This window comes from Podarcis liolepis (assembly GCF_965112155.1).
Source record: "Podarcis liolepis genome assembly, chromosome: Z".
Classification (NCBI taxonomy): Eukaryota; Metazoa; Chordata; class Lepidosauria; order Squamata; family Lacertidae; genus Podarcis; species Podarcis liolepis.
The window spans coordinates 30,684,954-30,700,497 of record NC_139570.1 but is presented as its reverse complement, the minus strand read 5'-3'; the positions used below and the strand labels follow the sequence as shown (position 1 = coordinate 30,700,497).

At 46.1% G+C, this 15,544-nt stretch overlaps 1 protein-coding gene across 2 annotated transcripts in view; it reads left to right on the top strand.

Annotated features, from left to right (window-relative positions):
• Window positions 1-15,544, top strand: part of AR (androgen receptor) — a 237,660-nt gene that overhangs the window by 186,509 nt on the left and 35,607 nt on the right. The window lies entirely within an intron of this gene.

The window sequence follows — 15,544 nt, the reverse complement described above, 5'->3', positions numbered from 1 at the left end:
CATGATCTGCTGGGAAATGTCAGAAAGTTGCATTCACAAAGTCAAAGTGCCCTTGCCTGGCTTCATTAGTTAAAAAGCCCCACACTCCCAATGCAAGTTCCTGAAACTGGGACACAACCATTAAACCATCACAAGATCCAGCATGAGTAAGCAGAATCCTGGCAGGGACACTTCCCTGCAAAAATTAAGGTGTGTGTGTTATTAGGGTGGGACATCAAAGCAGTTTACAAAGAGAACGGAACAATAAAATTATCAGTAAAAAATATAAAAAACTTGAAATATAAAAGCAAGAGGAAACTAAAAATGAATTAAAATGTACATTAACAATCTACACATCAGTTTAGGATTGTCCAAACAAATACTGTATGTTTTTAGCAGGCACCAAAATGTGTATAGTGAAGGTGCCTGCCTGTTGTCAATAGGCAGAGTTCAGAGTGTAGGGGGGCTGACCAGATGTTGGAAAAGGGTTTTGTTTGCTCAAGTTCAGTAGGCTGCGTGTGGTTGGGTTTTCATAGTATGTCTGTAAGAATGTGGACCGCACTTGAAGGGAGAAGGTTCACTGAAGTGCTCATGCGTCTGTTTCCTATAATGGTCAGGGATAGATTGCTGGGAGACACGGGTTGACTAGAGTGGCAGTTAACATTACGTGGAAGCAAGGCTGAGTTTGTCTTCAAGTGTGCATTCACCGGGGAGCTGGAGCAGTGTACTGGTTAGAGTGTTTGACTAGATCCTGGGAGAGACCAGAGTTCAAAACCCCACTCAGCCCCACTCCAGTAACAGTCCAGTTGGCTTCTGTATGTACCCTGGGGGGGGGGCACCCTCTTGTCCTTGGTCTTAGGCAGCAAGATGTCTTGAGCGAGTCCTAACAAAGAAATACAGCCAATTATGGCTCCCTGGTGAGACAGTGTGCATGACAAACATACTGTATTTTTGTCCCATAGGACGCACCTAGTTTTTTGGGGGGGAAATAAAGGGGGGGAAATTCCCTTTATTTCCCCCCAAAAACCAGGTCGGGGAATCCAAACCAGGTCGGGGAACAGCGGGATGGCTGTGCTGCGTCTCCCCGCTGTCCCCCGAGCTTGTGGGGCTGCCCAATGTCTGCCTGAAGCGCGGGGCGCTCTGCTTTCAGCGCGCCCCGTGCTCCGGGAAGCAGGCTGCTATCCGCAGCCGAGGGAGTCCTGCGGGACCTCCCGCGGGGCTCCCTCAGCTGCGGATATCTGCCCGGGGACGAGGCGCTGTGCTTTAGGGCGTCTCGCGCGCCGGGCAGCAGGCTGCTATCCGCAGCCAGGGAGCCCTGCGGGACCTCCCGTAGGGCTCCCTCAGCTGCGGATGTCTGCCCAGCGCGAGGGGCGCTCTGCTTCAGGGTGTCTCGTGCGCCGGGCGGCAGGCTGCTATTTGCAGCCTGGGGAGCCCTGCGGGAACTCCTGCGGGCTCCCCAGGCTTGCTGATAGCTTGCTGAAGCCTGGAGAGCGAGAGGGGTCGGTGCGGACTGACCCCTCTCGCTCTCCAAGCTTCAGCGAAAGCCTGCATTCACCCAATAGGATGCACCCAGATTTTCCCTTCATTTTTGGAGGGGGAAAAGTGCGTCCTATAGGGCGAAAAATATGGTATTTGAATTCAGGCATTGTATGGTCAGGTGTTCTGCCTCAAGCAGCAAGAAGTTGCCTGTGTTTGGCTTCCTTTGCAATGAGAGATTACTGTGCAGGTGGTCTTTTTAATTTCTAGTTTTGCAAATCTCCAAATAGAGAGTTGGGTGTGCTCCACCCAGGCAACGGATCTGTACCCTCACATCAGATCTCCAGGGAGAGATGCCCAGAACCCCAGGACACAGCTGTCCAGTAGCCAACTCTCTCCCTCTCTCCTTTTCTCTCTGTCTTCTTGTCTGTCCCCAGACTTTCTTTCATCCTTTCACAAATATGTAAGAAGCCCTAATGGATCAAAGACCCACCTAGTCCTGTAGCTCACCAGGTGCCTGTGGCAAACCTACAAGCAGGATTCAGTCATAAGAGCCATCTCTCCTCCTGCAGTGTCCAGCAACTGGAATTCAGAAGCATTATGCCTTCTGGCAGCAGAGGTGGAGCAAAGCCATTGTGGCTAGTAGCCATAAATAGCCTTTTCCTCCATCAGTTGGTCTAATCTCTTTTTAAAGCCATCCAGGTTGGTGGCCATCACTGCCTCCTGCAAGAGAGACTTCCACAGTTTAACTATGTACTGTGTGAAGGACTTCCTTTTATCTGTCCTGAACCTTACAACATTCAGCAGCTTCACTGGATGTTTATGAGTTCCAGTGTTAGAAAAGAGGGAGAAAAGCTTTTCTCTGTCCACTTCCTCTAGGTCATACATAATTTTATAAACTCCTATTATGTCCTTCTTACTCAACGTTTCTTTTTTAAACAATTATGTTTATTAAATTGTAAGAAACTAAAAGAAGAAATATTGCAGCTGTCAAAACATTATTAAACACTTTAAAGAAACAAATTGACTCTACGAAAGGTTGGCAGCTGATAAATTGCTAAGGAAACAAAAGTAAGTAATTATTATTTTAAAAATAAATAAATGAAACACCACCACCATAGTGTATACCATGCCCAAATCATATCCACCAGGCAAGTAAGTTTGTTACTCATTTCTCTCATAATCGATTATTTCAAAATAAAATTAAAAATTTATACATAAGAATTCAAGCATCGTTTGCTATATATCATGTGAAAAGGAAAGGAAAGCCTACGTCAACCGAACCTTATTTCATATCAATATTTGTGCTAGTAAATATTATAAAATCAGACCACACCACAGTAAAGTTATCTTTCTTAGTCTGAGCTCAGATTGTTAATTTAAATTTTTTAGTAACACGGTATCCCATACCACTTGATGGCAATTTGACACAGGCGAGATCTTTCCAGTGACTAACTCTAACAGCCCTTGCAGCTTGTAACAGATGTCCAACTTTTTTCTAAGCTAAAAAAACCCAAATGTTGTAACCTTTCCTCATATAACAGTCGTTCCACCCCATGTTCATTTTGGCTGCCTTTTTCTGAACCTTTTCCAGCTCTACAATGTCCTTTTTGAGGTGTGACCAGAACTGTACACAGTATTCCAAATTTTCCTCCCTTTACATCAGCTTCATAGAATCATAAAATTGTAGAGTTGAAATGGACCAAAGTGTCATCTAGTCCAACCCCATTGTCCCTTTCGTTGGTAGGACTGCCAGGGGGGCAGTGTTACCTTGTCAAACCTCTGGTGCCTAACACTAAAGAGATTTCCCAGCTAGATAGGTACCACTGAGAAAACAGTTTTAAAAACAAATCCTGAGCCATTAAGAAGCAATTTCACTGATGAAGGAAAGGCTCAACAGTGGCCTAATAGCATTTTCAGGTGTGCAGTTAAAAAGTACTATGTGACCTCCAACAGTCCCTCAAGTGGAGTGGAAAGATTTCTCAAGTCTATCCGAGGAACAATGATATTGTTACATGCCATCCCACTCTCTGAGAAGTGAGAAACTCCAGGGATTCTTGTGCTTCCCCAGGGTTCAGTTTCCTTGGAATGAAGCTCAGTGCAGACTATGGTGTCTTTAGGATATATGGTTTTATTTACACATGTAAATAAAGGGACAGAAGGACTCACAGCTTTAATATCCCAGCAGGCCTTGCTTCCCCATTAGTCATAACTTTGGATCCATCACAGAGCAAGCAGATCTCTGTGTCTGGTTTCCAACTCAGCTCACATATTCCCCTTCCTTTCTTCTTCTTCTTCTTCTTCTTCTTCTTCTTCTTCCTCTCTTTCTGTCTCTCTGCTCTTCTCCTACTTAACAGTAAGATGAAAGGGATAGAGGAAAGGCCCACCTATTTGTTCTACAGCATAGAGCAACTACTCCGGTTGTGTTCATCACGGTGTTTTAACTAGCCATTCAAAGCCATTACCTTACCAAGCGGACTGGTTTGGCAAGTTTGCTTTCATATCTTCCACCCCTACAGATACAGGAACCAAGAACTGGAAGCAACTCAGAGCATCATCCAGACTGGGATGGTGCTCTGATGGTGTTTCCTGCTTGGCAGGGGGTTGGACTCGATGGCCCTTGTGGTCTCTTCCAACTCTATGATTCTATGATTCTATGATTCTATGGTCCAACACGCAGTCCAAGGGCCACATGCAGCCCTTGAGGCCTTTTTTGGGAAGGAGGCATGAGGGCTCTGGCAGGATCCTAGAGTCCCCCTGCTTGCTTCCCAAAGCCTAGTGTTTTCCTAGTTTGGTGAAGGAGGGTTCTGGGGCCCTACTAGAGCCTTGTGCCTCCTTCTCAAAGCCCAGAGTCTCGCTTAGCAGCTTTGATAAGGTGGCAAGAGAGCTGGGTGTGTGTGAAATCTTACCTCACTCTCCCCATCCACCATGCAACAAGGCAGTATGCAGCCCGTGGATTCCATGTCAAAGTACTCTTGCAACCCACTTGGTATGAAAAGTTGGGCCACCCTGATCCAGTCTGTTCCCCACCCCACCCCAGCTTGCAACAATTTAGATTTCCAGTGACAGTCAATGGGCCTTTGGACAGGTACAGCAGGAAAATAGAGGGAAAGGAAGGAAAAGCTGGATCCTGATCACATCTGAGGAATAAGAACCCTTGTGTTACCACAGCTGCTCTGCTGGGCTGCTTCTCATTTGTAGCACACCAGAGAGGTAGAATGTCAGCTTTCCAGAACTTAGCAGAGAGTGGCCATTGGGAACACCTTTGTCTCTTCTCTGTTGAATAAAGAAACAGGGGAGGACTTGAATCCTGAACCACAACGCAGTGCAGCGTAATTCATAATTACTGATCACAATTAAGCTAATGAAGGGTTTTAGTGTTCTACACATTCTGGTTAGTTTGGCTAGATGGCCACTTCCACCATATTCACGAGTTTTCTGGCACTGCAATAACTTTGGAGAATAGCTTTTGTCCTATAGCAGGAAGAAGCATAACTCTCCAAGCACAGATAGCTGTGGAGATGAAGTTAACCACTGTTAGGGATGGGTAGGTGGTGGTGTGTGGTTGGTGGAGAAATTCATTCTGTCCACATTTTGATGTGAGCCTAATCTATGCTTCCCTAAAGCGAAACACACCTGCCCTTCAAAATGTGCACTTCTCCGCACATTGTGATATAGTAATAAAAAATGGGGAAAGCGCCCACACAAAATGCATGCACAAATGTAATATGTAAATGTGTTATATGGGGAGGATTTTTTTGTAAAAATGTGTATACAGTATGGTCACATCATACATACCGTACATTTAATTGTGTGATTTCAGCCATATGCAGTTGAAGGCTGACTGGTTGAAAGCGCACGAATTAAACACAGAGGAGGCAGAGAGCTTAAAAGCTGTTTTTGTGTAGCATTTTCACAGAGCGGAAAGAGCTTTCAAACTCTCTGCTTTGCTTATCGGGCTCTGGGATACTCTTGTGGAAACTTGGGCAGCCCCACAAGATCTCTTGAGAATCACCCAGAGCCCATTAGGCATGTCAGAGAGCTTAAAAGCTCTATATCTTGCTTGGGGGCAAGGCCTCCTTGGCTCACAACCAACTCCGTAAAGGTAAAGATGGTCACTTGGGGACAGTTACAAGAGAATGGTTCAAGTATACAAGTTTTTGTGTACTTCAGATTGTAGCCACTGTGCAATACTTTATTAGATAAAATTGTATAAAAACAAATCTGTTATACAAAAAATGAATACAAAATGTGTGCACATCGCCATGCAAACTTTTTGCATGCTAACAGATGAATGCGAGAAACTTAACTCAAGACTGGAAAACTGAGGAAGGGAGAGAAGTCAGAATTTATGTGTCTTAGTCTGCTCCTCTGACCACTATGCCAGAAGGGTAGCATCGTCAATTGGGTGCTCTGGATGAGGTTGTACTCTATCAAAAGCTGCTGAGAGATAAATAAAGAATCACAAGGCCACCCTCCTCTTGTCTTTCTCTCAATAAAGGACATACAAAGCCAATTCAGTTCCACAACTGTACATAAACCCTAACTGAGTTGTCCTAAATGGATCAGGATAATCAGTGTTTCATCCAAATGTTTTTCAACAGCCGCATGGCAATCCTCTGCATCACTTTCACAAGAAAGTGACCAGACAGTAGTTGTCAGAAACCAATGGATCCACCGAGATAGGCTTCTTTAGGTCAAGTCACTGCTTCCTTCCATAAAGTTGGGATCACTACTTCCCACAAGGATTCACTGCCATATCCTGGTTCCACCCAGTCCTATCCCCTCAGCAGACATCAATCATCCAAGAGGGAAAGGCACAGAGAACACATGGGTAGTCACTTCGTAAGTAACTTGCCCAATGCCATCAAGATGCATCAACTGAAACTGATCAACTTTGCCATCAAAGTGCCTTGGAAACAAGTCGCAATGGGATTCTGAAGGGTCTAGAATTCCATTGAATGGAACATAGGAGCCAACTCCTAGGGGCCAAGACCCCTTTGGCCCCCCAATAAAATATTTGAGGGGGCCTGCCCCTCCCCCAAGTTGATGGGCATTGCCATTCAAATGATGTGTGTGCACTGAGTCATGTAATAAGTTATGTGGGATGTGGCTTACCTGCCCCCACAATGTTTTATGCAAGTTGGCACCCCTGACCTGAAGCAGAAGTCAATCGATCCTGGACATAAGAACACAAGAAGAACCTGCTGGATCAGGCCAGCAACCCACATAGTCCAGCATTTTGTTCTTACTGTAGCCAACCAGATGACTGTGAGAAACCTGCAAGCTGGACCCAAGCACAACAGCTCTCTCCCCTCCTGTGGCTTCCAGCAATTGGTATTCAGAAGCAACAATGCTTCCAGCCATGGAGGCAGAGTACATCCATCATGGCTAGTAGATAGCCTTATCCACTGTGAATTCATCCAATCCTCTTTTAGAGCCATCCAAGTTGGTGGCCACCATTGTCTCCTGCAATAGCAAGTTCCACAGTATGTCTAAGCACTACATAAAGAAGTTCTTTCTTTTGTCTGTCCTTAATTGTCCAACTTTCTAACTTCTGTGTTATGGGAAAGGGAGAAAAACTTTTCTGTAGCCAGTTTCTCTACGCCATGCATAATTTTATAAACACCTATCATATGAAAGAAACACATTTGAGGATGCAATGGATGCAAATGAATGGGCCTCCTCTTGAGCTTGCTTAGTATTCTTGCATGTGTACATGTAGAATTAGACATACCGTAATTCTGCAGTGCAAAAGTCACATGGGCTTTGAATTACACTGTTTGGTTACTAAAAGGCTCCATTTTGCTGCAAACCACTATGTTCTCATTAATAGAGCAAGCACTTAGATTCCATGATTGCTCAGGAAATATATTTGTTTCAAAATGGGAAAACTGATTCAAATCTATGATTTAAATTTGCATTTTCTTTGTCATTTAAATCATGGTTTAAACAGATGATTTAAATCACCGTTATTTAAATCAACCCATTCTGGTTTGCACTGATGGAGAAAATCAATTAGAATCATCTTCAGTATACGCCAAGTTCAGCTTCACCATGGCTTCATGTTAGAATAATCAAATTAGCCTTCCACATTCCCTTCTACTTCTTTACACACATAAAGCAGTTTCCTGTGACATCTGAACTATCATTCGTTCAAAGTATGATACTTTTATATCCTGGTCAGTTAACTAAATGTAGTTAGAACAAACCCCAGTTTTCCAAGCTCTGACATCACAGGAAACTGTGGTTAGCTCAAAAGATGTTTTCAATCTTTTCTTTACATGTGTGGGGGGTATTGTGCTAGCAAGGATTGCCATGTCAGGCCTGCTGGAGGCGGTGGCCAGCTGGGCCTTGGAGTTCCCTAACCTATTGGTATTGGGAGACTTCAACTTCCACGCTGATGCCACTCCCTCCTCACAGGCTCTGGACCTGGTGTCTTCCATGGCGACACTAGGGCTCTCCCAGTTTGTTTCGGGCCCCACACATCAAGCAGGCCACACGCTGGATTTGATCTTTGGCGCCGGTATAGATGTGATCATGTCTCCTTCGATGAAGGTTCCATGGTCTGATCACTACGCTCTGAAAGCCAGGATTGACTTTCCACCCCCACCCTGCTTAGGTGGCGAGCCGATTTGGGCTCGCCCGCAGAGGCTGATGGACCCTGATAGATTCCGTCAAGCCTTGCGGGACCTTGCTCCCCCTGGCGACTCATTGACTGAGCTTGTTGAGGGCTGGAATACCCAGCTCCTGGCAGCCATCGATGAGATCGCACCTAGGCGCCCTCTGAGACCCCGCAGAAACCGGGCTCCCTGGTTTACCGAGGAGCTTCGGAAAATGAAGCGGGACCTCAGACAGCTAGAGCGAGTATGGCGGGGTGCCCGTGACGGAGCCTCAAGAACATCTTATAGGGTTTTTATGAAAACCTATGAGATGGCGGTGAAGGCCGCTAAGAAGTCTTACTTCTCGGCCTCCATTGCATCTGCTAGCTCTCGCCCGGCACAATTATTTAGTATAATTCAGTCTTTAACGTCCCTTGAAGGACAGCCAAATTTAAATAACAATCTGACATACAGCTGTGAGGCATTTGCGAGCTTTTTTGCGGAGAAGGTCCTGTTGCTCCGCCATGACCTCCCTGCCAATTTGGATACAATAAAGGAACTGGAGGCCCCTCGACTGTCCTCGGGTCCAGTATTGGACCACTTTGACCGGATATCTCCAGCCGATGTGGACAGATTCCTCCAAGCTGGAAAGCCCACCACCTGTCCTCTTGACCCGCGCCCGTCATGGCTGATTAGAGCGTGTCCAGACGAGGTGCGGGGCCCCCTGGGGGATATCATCAATTTGTCCCTTGGCACCGGGATATTCCCAGGGGAACCGAAGGAGGTGGTGGTGCGTCCGCTCTTAAAGAAAACATCATTAGATCCCTTAAATCTATCCAATTACCGCCCGGTCTCGAATCTTCCATTCCTGGGTAAGGTGATTGAGAGAGCGGTTGCTGAACAGCTTGGTAGGTTTCTGGATGAAACATCTGCTTTGGATCCATTCCAGTCCGGCTTCCGCGCTGGTCATGGGACCGAGACGGCTCTGGTCGCCCTAACAGATGATCTCCGCAGGCAGCTGGATCGAGGCGGGTCGGGGCTGCTGATTCTTCTAGATCTGTCAGCAGCCTTTGACATGGTCGATCACGAACTCCTGGACCACCGCCTTGCCGACGTGGGGATCCAGGGCACAGTCCTTCAATGGCTGCGCTCGTTTCTCTCTGGTCGGGGACAGAGGGTAGCGCTTGGGGGGGAATTGTCATCGTGCCACTCCTTGGTGTGTGGAGTGCCTCAGGGTGCGATTCTCTCCCCGATGCTTTTTAACATCTTTATGTGCCCCCTCGCCCAGCTTGTCCGGAGTTTTGGGCTGGGTTGCCATCAGTATGCTGATGACACCCAACTCTATCTGTTGATGGATGGCCATCCTGACTCGGCCCCAGACACACTGACCAGATGTCTGGAAGCTGTGGCTGGATGGTTACGTGGGAGCCGGTTGAAGTTAAATCCTTCGAAGACAGAGGTCCTCTGGCTGGGGCGGGACGATATGGGATCGAGGGGGCAACTCCCATCTCTTGCGGGGGTGCAATTAGTGCCAGCACCGTCCGTTAAGAGTTTGGGTGTAATCTTCGATACCTCCCTCTCTATGGAGGCGCAGATTACAGCTATAACAAAGGCGGCATTTTTTCATCTCCGCCAAGCTAAGCAGTTGGCCCCTTATCTCTCTCGCCCTGACCTAGCCACTGTGATCCATGCGACGGTCACCTCCAGACTGGATTATTGTAACTCGCTCTACGTGGGGCTGCCCTTGAGACTGACCCAGAAACTCCAGCGGGTGCAGAATGCCGCGGCGAGAGATCACATTCATCCGGTACTATACCAGCTGCACTGGCTCCCGGTGGAGTACAGGATCAGGTTTAAGGTGCTGGTTTTAACCTTTAAAGCCCTATACGGCCTAGGACCCTCGTACCTACGGGACCGCCTCTCCTGGTATGCCCCACAGAGAAACCTACGGTCTGCAAATAATAACATCCTCAAGGTTCCAGGCCTCAGAGAGGTTAGGCTGGCCTCAACTAGAGCCAGGGCCTTCTCGGCTGCGGCTCCAACCTGGTGGAATGCTCTGTCACAGGAGACTAGGGCCCTGTGGGACCTGACATCTTTCCGCAGGGCCCGCAAGACAGAGTTGTTCCGCCAGGCCTTTGGTCAGGTCGCAGCCTGACTCCCTCCTCTGGCAACCTGCACATAATTTTGCTTAATTGGTTGCCATCAATTTGATTTTAATTAATTTTTATAATGAAATTTTTTAGATTGTGTGACTATTTGACAGTTTAATTATTTGATTGTTGTTAGCCGCCCTGAGCCCGGCTTCGGCTGGGGGGCGGGATATAAATAAAAATTATTATTATTATTATTATTATTATTTGCTCTCGTTTACAGAGACTGTCTGGTTCAAAGAGACCCTTAACAGTAGGCCCATAGATCATCTGGTCACAGCAATCCTGACTATGGCAAGATTCTAGTTGTATATAAAGCATTAAAATTACAGTCATACCTCGGGTTACAGACTGTTGCGTTTTTTCGGGTTATGGACACGCCGAAACCCAGAAGTACCAGAATGGGTTACTTCCGGGTTTCGGCAATCGTGCATGCACAGAAGCTCTAAATCACGCTTTGCGCATGCGCAGAAGCACCGAATCGCAACACGTGTGTGTGCAGACATGGCGCTGCAGGTTGCGAACGTTGTGGGTTGCGAACTGCCTCCCACACAGATCACGTTCACAACCCAAGCATCCACTGTATTTCTAAGTTTTTGACCATACATATAAATAAGCAGTTTTATATCAGCTTGTGTCCTCTTTTTTAGTGATGTGGTTTCTCTTTTTTGTTAGTGAGGACATAGCCACCTCAGGGCAAGTCCAAGGCTCACTCCCATAATACTAACCCATGGTTTAGAGCTACATCAGAGCCAGTGATATAGCACAGCAGTCATGAAATAATCCTTTCCAAGCTCTAAGGCTGAATATTATCCATGGGGTGCGTACATGTTTATTTAAAAACGGGCTGAAGTATTGCCAACAAGAAAATTTCATTCACAGTGGGAGTACTGTTGGTTGTAAAAAAAAATTTTAAAAACCCTCTCACTGGGGGCCTCCCCTGACATACTTCAATTTTTTTTGCATTTTGTCTGCAATTGTTCACTGCCAGAATGATCCATTTGCCACAAGCATATGAATGTTTGGCAGCATTTCCCCAGAACCAGGGCAAGTACCCCCTTCTAAGGACAAAGTCAAGTGCTGTCCAGTTGCCCTGGGAGAGGGGTGTGTCTGCACATGATCTAGGATGTATTTCCTGTCCCATGAAATGAGCAAACATCCAGTTCTGTGGCACCCTCCACAGTAAGACTTTGAGGTTGCATAGGCTGTTTTAATTAAGCCTTGTGCTAAAATTTTAATTTGATTTCAATAGATCACACTACATTTTTTAATACTGAGATTCAATGCAGGAAAAAGCCTCCAAGTGACTGTAGCAGGTGATGTTTCCAGCAACTGTTGCAGTCACCTGCCTAGAACCCCATCTCATAGAATAAAAAATTGAACAGAATCACAGAATTGTAGAGTTGGAAGGGACACAAAGAATCATCTAGTCCAACCCCAAGCAATGCAGGAATCTCACTTCTACAACCTGTGCACACCAACTCACAATCTCTAGAAGCACTGATGACTTCTTGGATGCTAGTAAGTTTGCCACTAGAGCCTTTGGGTTCAGACCCACCCCGCCACACATTTGCAACACCCACCACATATACCATCTTGTTTTTTGAGTTACAGGTTTTGCTCCATCGTACCCTTAACAACTTGATCACCATATTCCTGAGAAACCACCGTCTGTTGTTCTTATCCAATCACAATTGGTCAGGATATCTACCTGCACTCCATGTCCAGACAGGAAGGCCACTTGGAAACAAACTCTTGGTGGCTACCTCCCAGCTGTAGGACTCTCTCTTGCAAAGGGACTTGCCAAGAAATAAGAACCTAAATAGAGTCCATCCAGCCAAGCACCCTCTCTACTACGGTGACCAGCAAGAGGCAGGGATGTGAAGGTCAACAATCTGCTCTTGTTCCCCAGGAACTGGTTTCCAGAGGGATGACACCCCTAAACTTGGCTGTACTTAGCTACTATGAGGAACAGCACCTCCTCTCCTTGATTCTGGTTAATCCCTTTCCAAAGCCATCACCACCATTTGTGCTGCAAATTTCTGTGCATCCATTATTCATTGTGTGAAGCCTTCCATTTTCTTTGTCCTGAATCAGGAGGCCAATCAGTTCCACGGGGGGAGGGGTGTCCATCAGTTCTGGTTAGATGAAATTCTGTCTGTCCACTTAATTTAGAAAAATGCAAGCTTTTGGTAAACCTCACCCATGTCCCCCATTTCTTCCTTTTTTGGGTGCTAAACCATGCATTGTGTTCAATTTAGAGCTTGATGTGTTACTCTTTCTTTCTTTCTTTCTTTCTTTCTCTCTCTCTCTCTCTCTCTCTCTCTCTCTCTCTCTCTCTCTTTTAAAAATAGCAACTGCAGGAATCGGGACCATGGGGCAGGGTAGTTAATCCCTGCCCCATGCTCTCATACTCTCAAATCTAGCCCCCTACCTGAAGCTGCTGTTCAGCAGAGGAGGAACAGCCACTGGTGACAAATAATAGCATTGGGGGAGGGGTTGCAATCTTCAGCAGCTCCCTCTACACATCCTAATTCTCCCCAGATCATCTACCCTGCTAAGAGCAGCCCTGGGTCTCCCTCCTTGCACCATCAAGTGGAGGGAGCAGCAGAGAAGGAGACCCTTTCCTGTGTGGCTGGTGGCCTGTTATCTAAGAATACCCAACAGCACTGTGTCTGAGGCCCTATCCTGGAAGCTCAAGTGGGTGATCTAGCTGATCTTTGGGGAAGGGAAAGGACCATATCTCAGTGGTTAAAGTGTTTGCCTTGCAAGCAGAAGGTCCTAGGTTCAATCCCTGATGGCATCTCCAGAGAGGATTGGGAGAGGCTCCTGGCCTGAAATTCTGGAGAGCCACTGCTGTCTCTCATTCAGTATGAAGCAGCTTCCTATGCTGACGAGACCTGGGAGATTATTTTAACAAAACACCCTGCATCTTAACTTTTCAAAGCCCATGATTGAGTTTCCATGCGATTAAAAAGCCTCCAGGTGACTGCAGCAAGTGGCATTTCCAGCAACTGCTACTGCCACCTTTTTGGAGCCCTATCTCATAGAATTGCAGAGTTAGAAGGGATCTGAAGGGTCATCTAACCCAGTCCCCTGCAATGCAGGAATGCCATCTGTTCCTACCCATTCAACCATCCTCTCTCCAGAAACACTTGCAGCAGGCAAGCAAACCAGCAAGCTGGCAATTTGCTGTCACAGTCTTTGGACTCGGAGCCACACTACATCCCCTACATACAACTTGAAACCCTCACTGCTGCTTCCTGTGTGCATTCTCTTGTTTGGGGAGTTACAGGTTTCTTCCAAGCTCACCCTTAGGAACCTGGCCACCCTACAAGGGCATGTCACTTTAGGGGATGAATTTTTTTGTAAATTTCTTTTTAAAATGTTTTGGGGTGAGAAGAATTCAAATCTGCTATTTTTGTGATTGGACAATATTTTGCTTAGTCAATCTACATTTGATCAAAAAGCAGCACATGAACTGCTCTCAGGAAATCAAAGAATTTTAATTTTACCTTCAGAAAATGTCAGGTAAGGCTATAAAAAAAATTATTTCTAGGCATAAAACATATCCTACTAGGCATACATCATTACCTTGTAATCATAAAACAACATTAGAAAGTAATGACATCAGTTAATAAGAAATTTAAGCAACAAGTTTCATCAAGTCTTGCTTTCATTTGTTATTTGACATTATTCGCCAACTTGTTTCTTGACCTCTAATGTAGCCCTCATGTTTATCCTGTATATACACCCTACCTGATGCCACTGTGAGTTGTTCCACACACCTTTGTGTAGACTGGGCATGACAGAGCCACCATGGAAGTTGCATGGCTTCGTCAGTGAACTTCTTTACTTCCACTGTAAAGACCCCATCAGACCTCCCTGTCAGACCAGTCTTTCAGCTCCAACTGGGATGAAGCACTAGGGTGATGGAAGCTGTCTTCATCAGATATACAGAAAGATCTTCCAGAGTGGCATCATCTCCACCCCTCAAGTCAATGATCTTGATGAGTGCTCCTCACTGTCACCTGATCACAAGAGTGTCTGGATTATCAGCTTCCTGAATGCACACCATGCTGAGTGTTGGATGGGTGGCAAAACTATAACCTATAATCCACTATAACCTTTTTTTGCAGCCTTGCTGCAGCTGAAACAAGATGTGGTGTGGACCTTCCACCCAAGAGCGTTTTACTTTGATGTTGAACCAGCAGGGGTAGTACACACAAATGATGTGTTCCTCTATTAGTCTTAAGTTGTGGAGGGTTTTTCCTCCCAAGGCCGTGTTTTGAAACCCACATGCAACAAAGCCTCCTCGCTATTGTTAACTACCTTGAGTGACTCCCTGGACCAATTTCAAGAAGGGCCAGATCCACTGGAAGTTTTCCTGTCCTTAGGGCCTTACACCTCTGGCTTCTCTCCCTACCTCTAATTCTAGACTTAACTGCCTTGCTATGAATGAACGTTTGCTGCTGGTTGACAGGGTTGGGAAATTATTTTGCTCACAATTGTGACTGGGCTTTGCAGCGCAGTTTTCTGCTTCCTCATAGCAACACCGCTATTCTGCTTATACAGATGTATAATTTGATCCTAAATGTATTCCCATGACTTCTTTTGGATCTCTGGGTGGAGAAGGCATTGGGCCAGGTCCACATCAGGCATCACTCAAAGCGGGATTCCCTTAAATAGTATTGTGGATCTGGGTCTTATGACCACTCCATAGCTCACAGGGTGGGCATGCCTGACGCACACCGTGGTCACAGGATAAGGACTTCAGAAGAGCCCTACTGAATCAGGCCAAGGGCCTATCCAGTCCAGCATCCTCTTCTCACATTGGCCACCCAGATGCCAGCTCAGTCTACCCAGCCAGTGGATGTTCACTGTCTCTGTAACCAATGAACTGTACCCAATAAAGTCATGACTTTTATGACTCCACCTTGACCCATTTGTAGTTCTTTCTCCCGCAAAACTACCCTGGGTTGCAAGGACTCCTAAAAAAAAATCTCAAAGGCTTTATCATTTTCCCCACACATAGGAGATTCTTCAGACTCTAGCTGGCTCTGGTTCCCCTTTTCCTAACATTACAATATCCATTAGAGATGGGACTGCCAGAAGTGTATATAATGTTGTAGAAATGTGCACTTACACAGGAATAACCGGATGCACAAATATAGGGTGGGGGACACTTGGCTTGCGAGGAGTACATGCAAAAAGCTTCTCAGGGCCTTGGTAGATCACAAGCATAACATGGGTCAGCTGTGTGATGCAGCAGCCCAAAAGGTTAATGTGATTTTGGACTTCATGAACAGAATTCTAGATTCAAATCAAGGAAAGTCA